The following is a 13511-nucleotide window of genomic DNA, read 5'->3' as shown; positions in this document are numbered from 1 at the left end:
CTGGGTTTGATTCCAGTCAAGGTCACATGCTTAGTTAAGGGCTCAATCCTTAGTGGGGATGTGAAGCACCTGATCAATATTTTCTCTCATCACTGATATTTTTATCTCTCCCTCTACCTTCTTCTCTGAAATCAATAAAAAATATATTTAAAAAGCACACAATAAGACAGAGAAAGACAAGTGTCACATGATCTCACTCATACCTGGAATCTAAAGAACATAATAAACTGTTGAACAAAATAGATCCAGAAACATATAAACATGGAACAGTTTATGGAATCTCAGAGGGAAGGAGGAGGTTGGCAGGTGGGAAGTGATTAACCAAATAACTTGTTTGCGTATGTGTATAATCAGTGGACACAGACAGTAATGTGGTGAAGGCCTGGGGGAGGGGGAGGTGCAGGCTAGAAGAGGTCAATGGGGTCAACCTATTTAATACTTTCAACAATAAAGATTAAAAAGTACACAATAGGCCAAAGCATTACTGAACCCAGATAAATTAATGGGGGCAGAAATTCATTTAATTGGAATCAAAGGACATTATTCCTTACTTTTAGGCTGACAAGGAAGAGAGGCAGTAGCCAGCATGTTTTAGGGTGTGCCCAGATCTGCCAGAGTTCCACAGCTGGGCAAGGCCCTACTTTACTGTTTTATCATAGTGGGTATAGGCAGGAGGAATTGCAGAGTTTATTTCTTGAACTGAAAGTTTAAAATTTTGGTCAGAATGCAAGTAAACTGGAAAACCCAACCCAAAAGCTGGTAAGTTCAAATAAAGAAGTAAAATAAAACAGTTCTCCTGTGTGGCATTCGATGGTTTCCAAAGTTTATTCCTCAGAAGAGTCAGTCACCTGAAGTGATGGTAAAAACTACCCTAAGCCTTGACTTCTCAGCAAGTATGACAGGATATTCTGAGATGGTTCTAGAATGGACCACACATGAAAAACAATGCTTGGTAAACAAACAGGATTAGATCTTATAGGTATTTCTAACAGTTGATCAGTGAGCATGAAATTGAATTATTCTATGTAACAGAGCTTTGTGCTACCTTTGGAATAAGCATTGCTGGTACAAAAAAGAATCTGTGTCACTCTCTTAAGATTTAAATAGTCTGTAAATTAAGGACCACCATTTCTCTCAGATTCTCTTATATCTGGAGGTGGGGAGATGGGGGTAGGGAGGTGATATGGTGGTGGTCAGGGACAGTCTGAGGAGGGACAGAGGGGACAGAGGAAGAGACTCCACCGGGAGCCTCTGTGAGTGGATGGGGTTTACTTTTGGCATTTGAAGGAGGATGCGTTCCTCCTCTCCTCATGGAGGGCTGTTTGTGTAGCCCTGGGAGGGTGCCAGAGGGGCAGCTCACCCTGGAGTCAAAGTGGATGAGCGCTGGTCGCTTCACAGAGAGGCCTCTGATCCAAACAGAGTCTCTGAGCTCCTGGCAGCCAGGCCCAGTATTAGCCTCCCGCTGTCTCCTGCCCTCCAGTGCCAAGCCTGGGCTTCCAGTGTGGGGTGTGCGTTTACGCACCTGTTGCTGCTGCTGATGATATTAATGAACATGGGCCTGGAAGAGTAAGTCTAAGAGCGAACTTACTTGTCTCTGTGACTCCTGTGCAGCAGACAGGGGACAAGTTCTCAGCTGTCCTGGCTCTTTCCTCGCGTGTTCCTCCTGCGTCTGGCTCCTCCAGATACTGACTGTCCTCTTTAAAAGCTGAAAGACGTGCCAGATATTACAGCCAAGCAGTTTTTGGTCAGGTTGATAAGAACCCAAATTGAAAGGCCATGCGCTTCTTTGAGAACTGAATCATTGGGTCTCCCCTGGCCCTCCCTGCCCTCACCCTCTTCTTTTATTTATTTATTTATTTTTTTAACTGAGGCAGGAGAGCAGTTGACCTGGGAGGAAAGTTGAGGTTCCTCCATACCTGTTCTCAGAATTCCAGGTTGGTCCCTCCTCAGGTGGCTTGTGTTTCCTGAACCCACAAGGAATACAGAGCAGCAAGCTGAATGTGAGCCAACGGACAGCAGGGGTAGTTTTGTGAGGAAAGAGGCTTGTTTTTTGTGTGTTTTTTTAAATCTCTTTTCCTTAAATTCTTTCACTTGATCAATTATTTTTGTTCAGCATAATTTTGTCTCATTAGCAAGAAAACAACAATAAGCAAACAAATAAAAACCTGTGTATAAAATTCTTGATTTTATAACCCAAAGTCACTATTCTTCTGTTACATATTGTTGGTTTCTTGTTTATACAAGGATGGATCCAGATTTGGTGGGGGAGGGAGTGAGGACAGTATAATTTGAGAGCCTGTTTCTAATAAAGCAATAGAAAAATACAAATGAAATTGTAAATGTTCAGTCTGGCCAGCATGCTCAGTGGTTGGACTCAAGCACCTAGAGGTCACTTGTTAGATTCCAAATCAGAGCATATTCTTGGATTGCCTTCTTGATCCCCAGTGCAGGAGACAAACAATCATGTTTTTCTCCCATTGATGTTTCTATCTCTTGCTTCCTTCTTCTCTCTCTAAAAAACAATAAAAACATATTTAAAAAACAACAAAAAATAAGAAAATATATTGAAAATGACTAAAACGATATACTAATCCATATATATAAAGAGCCAGGGGCTTCACAACCAAAACAACTGGACAGATGATCAAACAGGCTGCATGAAGTGACCAGGCAGGCAGCGGGGTTAGTGAGGGATGACCAAACAACCGAACAGCAAGCTGTATGAGGTGACCAGAGCGATGAGGGAGGGCAGTTAGGTTGACCAGGTTGGCGGGGGGAGAGGGGAAGGAGCAGTTGGGGACCACCAAGCTGGCAGTAGGGGGTTGGGGGTTAGTGACGGATGACCAAATGATCAAACAGCAGGCTGCTTGGGGCAACCAGGCCACAGGGATGGCAGTGAGGAGCAATCAGGCCAGTCGGAGGTGGCAGTTAGGGGTGACCAGGATGGAGGGGAAGGGGCAGTTAGGGTGACCAAGCCAGCCTTGTGGGGAGCAGTTAGGGATGACCAGGCCTGTGGGAGGGCCATTGGGGGTGACCAGGCTGGCAGGAGGGGGGCTGTTAGGGGCGACCAGGCCAATGGTGGGGGGGCAGTTAGTGGAGATCAGGCTGGTAGGCAGAAGCAGTTAGGGTTGATCAGGAAGACATGCAGGTGAGCAGTTAGGAGCCAACAGTCCAGGATTGTGAGGGAGATGTCTGACTGCCAGTTTAGTCCCAATCCCAGGGAATTGGTCATCCCCTGAGGGGTCCCAGATTGGAGAGGGTGCAGGCTGGGCTGAGGATACCCTCACCCTCCATGCACAAATTTCATGCACTGGGCCTCTAGTCCTATACGATAAAGATCTAACATGCAAATGGTCATTTCAGCATTTCCCCCTTTTTATTTTCTTAATAAATTTAGAAAGGTGTGTGCCATTTGGAGAGCTGACGTCCTTTAAGACTTTTAGATTCAATGAAAAGGATTGAGTTCTTTCATGTCTGTTTAAAAAATTGTTGTCAGGCATTTAAGGAACTAGTTTGCAGTAGGCTCCTTAGTGGGCCAATAGTACATTATGGGTTCCTTCTCAACTACTGTCCTCTGTGACATGAAAGCAATGATATTCGAGTTCTTGGTGTGGACAAATTGTGGGCAATGTCAATGCAGGTCCAACCTTCTTTGACTTTGTCCAGGGCAATATGCATCAACGCACAGCTGATGACTAGTAGAATGACAAGGCATCTTTATCAACCCTTATCTCTGGACTGTTTCTTCTCAGTCTCATCAGCATGTTGCTTGGGGTTACTGCTATTTGTGGTTGGTATAGTCTGGTCAGTTCTTCTCTCAGATCTGTTGCAGGAATCTACATGGGCTTGGAGGAGTTTTCTGGAAATACACAAACATATTCTCAGCCAAATGTTAAAAAGGGGATCTTTCCATAAACCAGACTTGGGATCTTTCCATTTAACCAGACTATTTTCCTTTGGTTTATTCTGACACCAGTGTAATTCTATGGGTGTCTTGCCATTAGCATTACAAGTGAAAAATTAAGGCTTGATGTAGTTTACTTACAGGAGATTTCTTCACTATTCCCCCCTTTTTTGCTTTTCAAGTTGGAATTTTAGAGGCCCTTGAGGCAGACGTATAAGCTTTGTTTAGTGAGGCAAAATGCAAGTTACTTACTTTTCTTTTTGAGGCCTAATATATTGATTTTTAATTACTGTTTTCTAGATATTTTACGGGAATCTCCTCCTGTTTTTTCTCTCATAGTAATTTCTAGGCCACTTTTAGGGAGTTTCTTTTAAAAAAAAACTTTTTTTTTTTCCTTTTAAACAGAGCAACAAACTTGATTACTTTTCAGAAATACCAATAGGAGAGAGGTATGCTGGCCAATACTGCAATGCATACATGTCAAGTGTTGGGAGTGGCTCCAGGGGTAAGCCTTAGATTGACCTGTGACAGGGCCACAAACAAGTCCCAGCTTGAAAGGTAGAGCTCTCCTAGCATTATTAAGCCTGACCTTTTAACCCTCCTTAATTCCTTCTTAAGTAGTTAATGGGCTATGGAAGGTGCAGCATGTGTTGCCAAAACAAGAATATATATATATATATATATATATATATATATATATATATATATATATATGTGTGTGTGTGTGTGTGTGTGTGTGTGTGTGTGTGTGTGTGTGTGTTAATTTACCCTTGTTTTAATCAGACTATAAAATAAAGCATTGGCTTGCAGGCTTGGTCTTTTGTGTCCTCATCCAGACACAGGAGATCCACTGAGCCCCAGCTGTATTCTCTTGTCTGTTTTTTCTTCAATCTCTCACCACCCCTCTTCTGGTTCACCCTTGGCCATGCTGGCATGGCACAATCAAGCAAAAGTAACTCTTTTTACTTATTGTGTATTAATAGCGAGATTTAATGCTTAAATAGTAACTTTTATTTTGTAAATAGTAGAGGAAAATACTTTAAAATTTCTCCTTTTCATTAAGCTTAAAATTTACTTTTAAACGGTATTTTTTTTTTTGCTAGTACTCATTTGCATTTCTATGCAAATTTTATTTTGGACTTTGTTAGACCCAATTGCTTATAAAATATTGGCTTTTTATATAACTGAGTTTATATGAGATCTTGATTATATTGCAAAAGCTATTTTATTTATTTTATTTTTTATTTTTTAATATATTTTATTGATTTTGTACAGAGAGGAAGGGAGAGAGATAGAGAGCTAGAAACATCGATGAGAGAGAGTCATCGATCAGCTGCCTCTTGCACATCCCCTACTGGGGTTATGCCCACAACCAAGGTACATGCCCTTGACCAGAATCGAACCTGGGACCCTTCCGTCCCCAAGCCAATGCTCTATCCATTGAGCCAAACTGGTTTCGGCCAAAAGATAATTTATTAACATCCTAAGCACCCAACCTGCTTTGTCTTCCAGATGGAAAGTATAGTGTCAGTCACCGATGACTGACAGGGAGTTTAATATTTTAAGCAGCTAAACTAGGCATCTTTAAAAAAGTAAAGTAAGTAATACATTTGACCTAGGAGGTATAAATGCCACTCCACCCTCCAACCTTTTTAATAAGCAGGCTGTTTGAGGGCTTCCATCTTAAAATTTCACTGCTGAATAACCTGGTTCTGCTTAAGAAGTATTCAGTAACTTTGTCCTGCCAAGCTTAGAGGTTGAATGTTACCTTTATCATATTTAAAATATATGTATATAAATATAATATAGTTATTAATTTTTTTTCATAAAGCTCCCCAAATGATTTCAAGTATATTATATTGGACTAATTTATTTAAAAAATATTTCTTTTAAGAAGAGAGTAAACCCTTGAATCATTTCTGGGCCCTTGAAATATCCCAAAGCTATCTCTCAGTTAAAGTCTTGAAATTTAACTTGGAAAACCTATCAAATATATAACCCAAAGATTATATTATATATTTTTGTAATTATTCTAAAAGTAATTAATTAAATTTAAATAATTTCTAAAAAATATATATTTTATTGATTTTTTTACAGAGAGGAAGATAGAGGGTTAGAGAGATAGAAGCATCAATGAGAGAGAAACATTGATCAGCTGCTTCTTGCACACCCCCTACTGGGGATGTGCCCGCAACCAAGGTACATGCCCTTGACTGGAATCGAACCTGGGACCTTTCAGTCCACAGGCCAAAGCTCTATCCACTGAGCCAAACCGGTTTCGGTATTTTAAATAGGTTTTTATATTTAAAAATTGGTTCAGACCATAAAATTAATCTTCTTTTTTAATTAGGCCAATAAAATGTTATATCCTAGGTTGAAATTTTATTACACATAGTACATATAAGGACTATAATATATTTTGAACTACAAATTTCTTGAGAGAAAATACAAAAATTATTTTTCTTAAAAATAAATTTCTAAATTTTAAGTATTTTATGATTATAAGTATATAATCTTTCCCAATTTTATTTGAACTTTTAACTTTTAGAAGCCTTAAATTTTAGTTGGCAAGTTTAATACTTAGCATTTCTTAGATTAGCAATACCTTCACATTTTTAAGGATATATTTCAAATAGAATGCCAGACATAAATAATTAATAGATTTATTTCTATCCTCTAGATTTTTTATATGAGCAAACTCAGATTAATATTTCAGTATTTTGTCATTTTAAAATATCTAGATATTTAATAATTTTTGTTATTTAATTCAGTAATGCTCCAAAGGTTTAAGTTACCAAAGACTTAGGAAAAGTATATTTAGACATATGAGGCTGGTGAGTATACTCACCCGTCATGCAGAAGGCTGATGAAAAGGCAGGGGGATGAGGGAGCAAGTCTCCAGATCCTTTGAATTTTAAAACTGCCACATGTTTCCTTAGAGATAACATCTAAGACTGCTGGGTTCTCTGCTTTTACAGGGGGAGAAGAGCAACTGGCCCTTCCCTCCAACAGAGAGTGCAGCCAGCCCTATCCTGAGTGACTGGACCCTCATCATTAATATATTTATAACCCACCTACTTAAAGAGGACAAAAACATTCATTTCCTTGAACCTGATTTAAGAGAGTTCCTTTTGACATTTTAATTAATACTGAAAAGCTTCACCACAAATTCTTCATTTTAGCTAGGTACATCCATTCATCCATGTTTCAACAATTTGAAGATTCCAAAGCCAGTTATCACTATCTAAGGCATTTACTTTGACAAATTCTATAACAGAGATAACTTACTGATTTTCAGTGGCTTTAATGTTAACCTTGGAATGTGATCTATTATTATTTAAGAACTGCCCATTATTATGAAAACACTAATCTTATAGCCCAAATACAGCCCTGTATATTTTCCTTGTGTCATTTTTGCCATTTTTAAAGCCCTAAATTCTGAGAAATGTCTCATCTATCCAAATTTTAAATGACAGACTGGGAAATAAAAACATGGCGAAAATGGGACTTTTAATAGCATTCTTGAGAGTGGGTGTCCATTTTTCAAAATCACCAAATCACCTAGTAATTAATGGGCTGGGGACTTGTTTAGATATTTAGTAATGGCCTGTCTATCTACTGTTATTTTTTTTTTCTTGTTAAATTAATTTATAATAAGGCACGCTGAATAGACTAACAATAAACAACCAAGGCAGATAAAAGAATAATCAACAGACAAGTGCCAATGACATATAGACAAGACTTAATAAATCAGAGTTCTTCTCATGGATCTTATCTTATTCTGCTTTCCATAGCATTGACTGGCCTCTAAAGTTATGTTAGCTAAAATATGCCAATGCGTCATATGGTAATTTTCAGACAAAGCATTAAGGAGTCCTTTTGTGAAAGGATTGATAGCTCCATTTTCTCTAGGTGTTGAGCCTTTCCACCCTAGAGGTGGAGGATCTGGGGCCTTAAGTATTACAGACTTTTGATCCCCAATATGAATTAGGCATAATGTAGTTTGAACAAAGCCCACCTACTTAAAGAGGACAAAGACATTTGTTTCCTTGAGCCTGGTTTAAGAGAGTTCCTTTTGACATTTTACTTCCTTTATCCTTGAGCATACAAGCTAAAAATTTTCAATGATGTTTTTGCCTTTTACCCCGTTATGGCATGGCTCAAAATAAAAGACATTCCTGCCCATTTACAACTTGCAACTTTCGAAGCTGGTACACACTTTGTGTGCGGTGAATCTCCCCACACTTTTGGCGTACTTACCACCTTTCTGGTGAAATTTCTGCATTTTTTGCTCCAGTGAATTTTCTTCTCCAGCCCCTTTTCAAGGTGCCAGAATGCCCGAACCTTTTGCAGTAAAGATTCAGGATCTGGAAAAGGGGCTGAGTGCAAATGATATCCTGCTGTTTTGGGGTGAAATGCTCTGAAAATGTCAAATCTAGTGTGTCATTTAAGGGCACTGTTTCCTTGTTGGGGCTGAGACCTCAGATCTTCACCACAGTGTCTATAATATATGGATGCTGCCTCAGGCAAAAGGCATTGAGCCTTCCTTGTCAGCTGTTACTGCTCAAGGGGTTCAGCCTCCCTACTCACTCATAGCCCAAGCCATGGGAGCCCTGTGTGATAGCAGGGAGTTGAGGGCAGTATACCCACGGCCACCAGGTTCTTTTCTAGTGCAATTTTCATTACAGGCTCTAAAATGCCCACAGGCAGTCTGGAGTCCAGCACTCAGTCTTCAGTTTTGCCATTAAACTGTGTGACCTCAGGCATATGACTGCCTTCTTTGGCCTCATTTCCTTTTTATACTTAGAAGGCCCAACTGCTGCTTTTTGAGGTACTTTGGGTTTGGACACGCTGGGGGTGGGGATCATAGTGGGTAGAAGTTACCATGGTCTGCCTGCCCCACTCTCAATAGCTTACTTGCTCAGGGCCTGGGAAAAGAGCTCTATGTGGATGAGGCTGTGTCAGCCATTTCTAATCTTATTTCTAGAAATTGTGTACCAGGGCCTGGAGCACAGTATCAACTGGCTGGAGTCTCCGGAGAAAGTTTCAGAATTTCCAGCTTAGTAAGAAAAACCAGGAAAGGCTTTATGGCTCCAATTATCTTCTGTGGCTGCTGTGATTATATTCCCACACTGCGCACCTGTGGGAACACTCACTCCTCAAACCTGCACATACTTCTGAATCCTGCTCACAGGGCCAAGTGTCAGAGCAAGTTCCTCCTCCTCCTTGAACCCCGTTCGCTGTACTAACTGTTGAGACCTTAGTTTAGGGGTGTCGAACTCAATCAGAGAAGGGGCCAAAATCTAAAATCCAGCCTAAATCGCAGGCCGAATGGTTTACTGAACAGTCATAAACTGTCATTGTGATGGAAACGCAGCGGAGTGCAGTGATGACAGCGCGGTGCGGGCCACATTGCAAGGCCTGGCGGGACGGATTTGGCCCGCGGGCCTTGTGTTTGACACATGTGCCTTAGTTCCTCCTTTATCCTCTGCTCGCTGCATCATTATTGGAAGCACAGGTCCTAATCCTGCCCTACTATGCCAACTCTTGGGTCCAAGCTCCTTTGCCAGGGGTTGGACATTCTTGGATGCTAGTGGTAGAAGGAGAAGCCATGAGAAATTGTAGATGTATAAGAAAATCTTTATTGTAGGAGCCAGCAGCCATGTAGCCAATTGCTAAGAAGGAGACACTAGACAAAACAGTTCTTCAAAGCAAAGTCCCACACAGCAGATAGCTACACACTGGCTAGAAAACAATGCCTTTCCTACACAGCAGCAGCAGCCTCTGTACCCATAGCCATTATCTGAGCAGTTGCACCTGTTGGTCAGTAATACATCTTCATTGTAACGCAGCCCCACATAATAGCAGCCTGCCTTACATAGGAGCAGCCCCATACTGGGTGGTCCGTAATGATTTATACTACTTAGACAACAGAGGCTTCTTTCCAGATAATGACATCAATCATTTGGATTATAGAAGGACATGTTTGCCCAGTGCATAGGTTGCTGCACCCTTGCACCTGCCTATAACATCTTAGCCTTAAACATTCTGATTAATATTTCCATGCTCAGAGTGGCCCTGGACATCCAGTGCACTCTAAACAAAGCCTCTATACTCTAACTGGCCTTGACCATTCCGCATGTTCTAGACAGGGACTGACACCATCTTAAGGTGGGACTGAGGATTCTCTTATGTGGGTCTGTAAAGAAGCCCCACATGGTCCATGTGATTGAAAACAGCAGGTCAGGTACCACTACAGGGCCCTCACATGAGTGTTTCTGTCTTTCTCATTTCTGGGATGTACTTATTCTAGTGTGTGTATGCTTGTGCTCTGTGGGTGTGCTTTTATTCACATGAGGGTGCATCAAAGTTCCCCTGCAGAAATGTATGCCCACCTGTGTGAGAGTGTGTCCTTCCAGAGACCAAAGTTGAGACATCCAGAGGTTGGTTTTCTGCTCTCTCTGAGTTCACAGGGTCAATTGGTATATCTTCTATGTGACTCTTCCTCTGTCTTTACTTCAAGTGCCCTGGGATCTAGAATTTGGGGTAGGGTTCCTTCTAAGAGCATGATAACTGTCCCCATCTCCTTGATGATCTAGGACCCTTTGGTACCCCATCCCTCAGCAATTACACAGCTGAGTTAGGATCCTTGCAAGTCTGAGGGGAGGTGATTCAGGTGGTTAGGATTAGGGAGCAGCTTTCCTGGGGACAAAGGGCTGAACCCCTTGCCTGGACCATAGACGTGGTTATATGTCTGGGGGAAACAGAACTTCAGGAATGGCCCTAATTTCACCTCTGTATATCCTGTAAACTACAATACAACATGTGAACAGCAGTTAGCATTCCTATTGTAACAAAATAAACTTTTATGAAGTAAATTATGTTTCCTAGCTTAACAAAAATTCCACGTTATAAAACAAACATAAAAACAAAGAAACACATAAACAATAAAAAGGACTCAATTTTTTTTGTCAAAGAAATTTTGTTTGATTTTAAAAGCAAATTTGTCATAAAATAAATAAAACCGAATTCTAAAGAAGAGAGAGGGTATCCGGCAAGGTGAAGAAATAGGCTGGACTGGGTTTCTGTGAAGTTAATGATTTGTGGTTCCTCTCAAAGATGCACTAACAATGGTATCTTCTGCCTTCTATATCTTCAGTAAAATCTACTACACTCACAAGTACTTTTTTGGGTTGTCTTGCATTGGCACATGGGTGTTATGGGAGGTTTTATACCCAGCTCTATTTCAAATTGCATTATTATCCCCAAATTAAGAAATCATCTTGCCATGACTTCAAAAGTTATGGCTGGGAAAAATCAGCAAATGACCCAGTATGGTCTAAGATCGCCCTAGAAAGCCACTCAAATGTAACAGTAAAAACATGAGAATCATTCCTGCATTTCTGTTTAGGGAGAACAAGTAGTTTAGATGTCATGTTTCAGTTATGTTTTTCTTTAAATGTGTGATTCCAGCAAAGTATGTCCATCATGAACTAGCATATGAGAGAGAGTTGTGAATATTAATTACCAGTTAAGAGAATGGAAACTCATGGCAATATATGTAGAAAATCCTAAAAAACTTAGCATAAAATTTATAAAACTAATAAATGAATTCCATAATTTTGCAGGATAAAAAAATCAACATACAAAAAAGACACAGTTGCATATCTATACACTAACAACAAATTATGCAAAAGATAAATTAAGCAAAGAATCCCATTTACAGTAGCATTATAAAGAATAAAATACTTAGAATTAAATTTAACCAAGGAGATATAAGATTTGTATAATAAAAACTAAAACACTGATGAAAGAAATTAAAGCAGACACAAAAAATGAAAGAACATTTTGTGTTCAAGAATGAATATAGTTTAAAAATTTTATTAATATTATTTGCTTGTTCAATGTTTTTGTGAGAGATCAATTAAAATTATTTTCTTTTAAAAAATATATTTTATTGATTTTGTACAGAGAGGAAGGGAAAGAGACAGAGAGCTAGAAACATCGATGAGAGAGAGTCATTGATCAGCTGCCTCTTGCACCCCCCCCCCCCACTGGGGATATGCCCGCAAACAAGGTACATGCCCTTGACCGGAATCAAACCTGGGTCCCCCCCATGCCCCAAGCCAACACTCTATCCATTTAGCCAAACCGTTCTCAGCCAATTAAAATTATTTTCAATAAAAAAGAATGAATATAGTTAAAATAGTCAAACTACACAAATAAACCTAAAGATTTCATGTATTTCTTATCAGAATCCTAATGACATTTTTTTACAGAAATAAAAATAAATCCTACAATCCATACAGATCCACAAAAGACCCTAAATAACCAATGATATTTTGAGCAAGAAGAACAATGCTTGAGGCATCACACTTAACTGATTTCAAAATATATTACAAAATGATGGTAATCAAAACAGTATGATACTTGCATGAAAATTGACAGGTAGACCAATGGAGCAGAATAGAGAGCCCAGAAGTATATCCACACATACATGGTCAACCCATCTTTGGCAAGGATGTTAAGAATACACAATGGGGGAAAGTAGCCTCTTCAGCAAATGGTGCTGGAAAAACTGGATATCTACCTGTCACAGAATAAATTAGATTCTTAACTAACACTATACCCCAAAACTACTCAAAATTGATCAAATACTTAAATGTAAGATTTGAATCTTAAAACTGCTGGAAGAAAACTCAGGGAGAAAGCTTCTTCACATTGGCCTTAGCAATGCCATTTTGGATCTGACACCAATAGCATAGACAACAAAAGCAAAGTAGACAAATAAGATTATAAAATAAAAATGTTTTTCACACTGTAAGATACAAACAATAAATGAACATGCAGCCTCTGGAATGGGAGAAAATATTTGCAAACCATATATCCGATAAAAGGTTCATATGCAAAATTTATAAGGAACTTCTACAACTCCATAGGGGAAAAAAAAAAAAAAACAATTTTAAAAATGAACAAATTAACTGAATAGACATTTCTCCAAAGAAGACATAAAAATGACCAACAGGTATGTGAAAAGGCATTGAATATCACTAATCACTAGGTAAATGCAAATGAAAACCACAAGGAGATATCACCTCACATTTTCCATAATGTGTATTAAAAAACAAAAAGAAAAGAAAACAAATGCTGGCAAGAATGTGGAGCAAAGCAAATCCTTGTTCACTCTTGGTGGGATTGATTATTGGTCCCGTCACTATAGAAAATACAATAGTATGTACTTTTCCCAACAAATAATTTAAAAAATAGCACTATCATATGATCCAGCAAGCCCACTTCTTGATATGTATATAAGAAATGAAAACATCAAAAAAAGATCTGCACTCCCATGTTTGCTGAGACATTGTGCGCAAGAACCAAGACTTGGAGGTAACCTAACCATCTTTTGAAGGATGACTGGATAAAGAAAACCTGTTATTTACATACAATGGAATGTAATTCGGCCTTAAAAAATAATTTGTGGCAATATGCATGAGCCTGGTTCATGTTATGTTAAATAAAATATGCCAGATGCATATACTACTTGATACCACTTATATGAGGAATGAGAAACAATGAAAGTCAATGGAGCAGATATTAGATTGGTGGT

At 39.3% G+C, this 13511-nt stretch overlaps 2 protein-coding genes across 3 annotated transcripts in view; both read right to left on the bottom strand.

Moving 5' to 3' along the window:
* LOC118724004 (guanylate-binding protein 7) overlaps positions 1–13511 on the bottom strand; it is a 290363-nt gene that overhangs the window by 20388 nt on the left and 256464 nt on the right. The window lies entirely within an intron of this gene.
* Positions 1–13511, bottom strand: part of LOC118724006 (guanylate-binding protein 1-like) — a 133059-nt gene that overhangs the window by 100291 nt on the left and 19257 nt on the right. The gene's annotated exons all lie outside the window — the stretch shown is intronic.

This window comes from Pipistrellus kuhlii, unplaced genomic scaffold (assembly GCF_014108245.1).
Source record: "Pipistrellus kuhlii isolate mPipKuh1 unplaced genomic scaffold, mPipKuh1.p scaffold_m20_p_2, whole genome shotgun sequence".
Taxonomy (NCBI): Eukaryota; Metazoa; Chordata; class Mammalia; order Chiroptera; family Vespertilionidae; genus Pipistrellus; species Pipistrellus kuhlii.
This window is presented reverse-complemented; position numbering and strand designations above follow the sequence as displayed.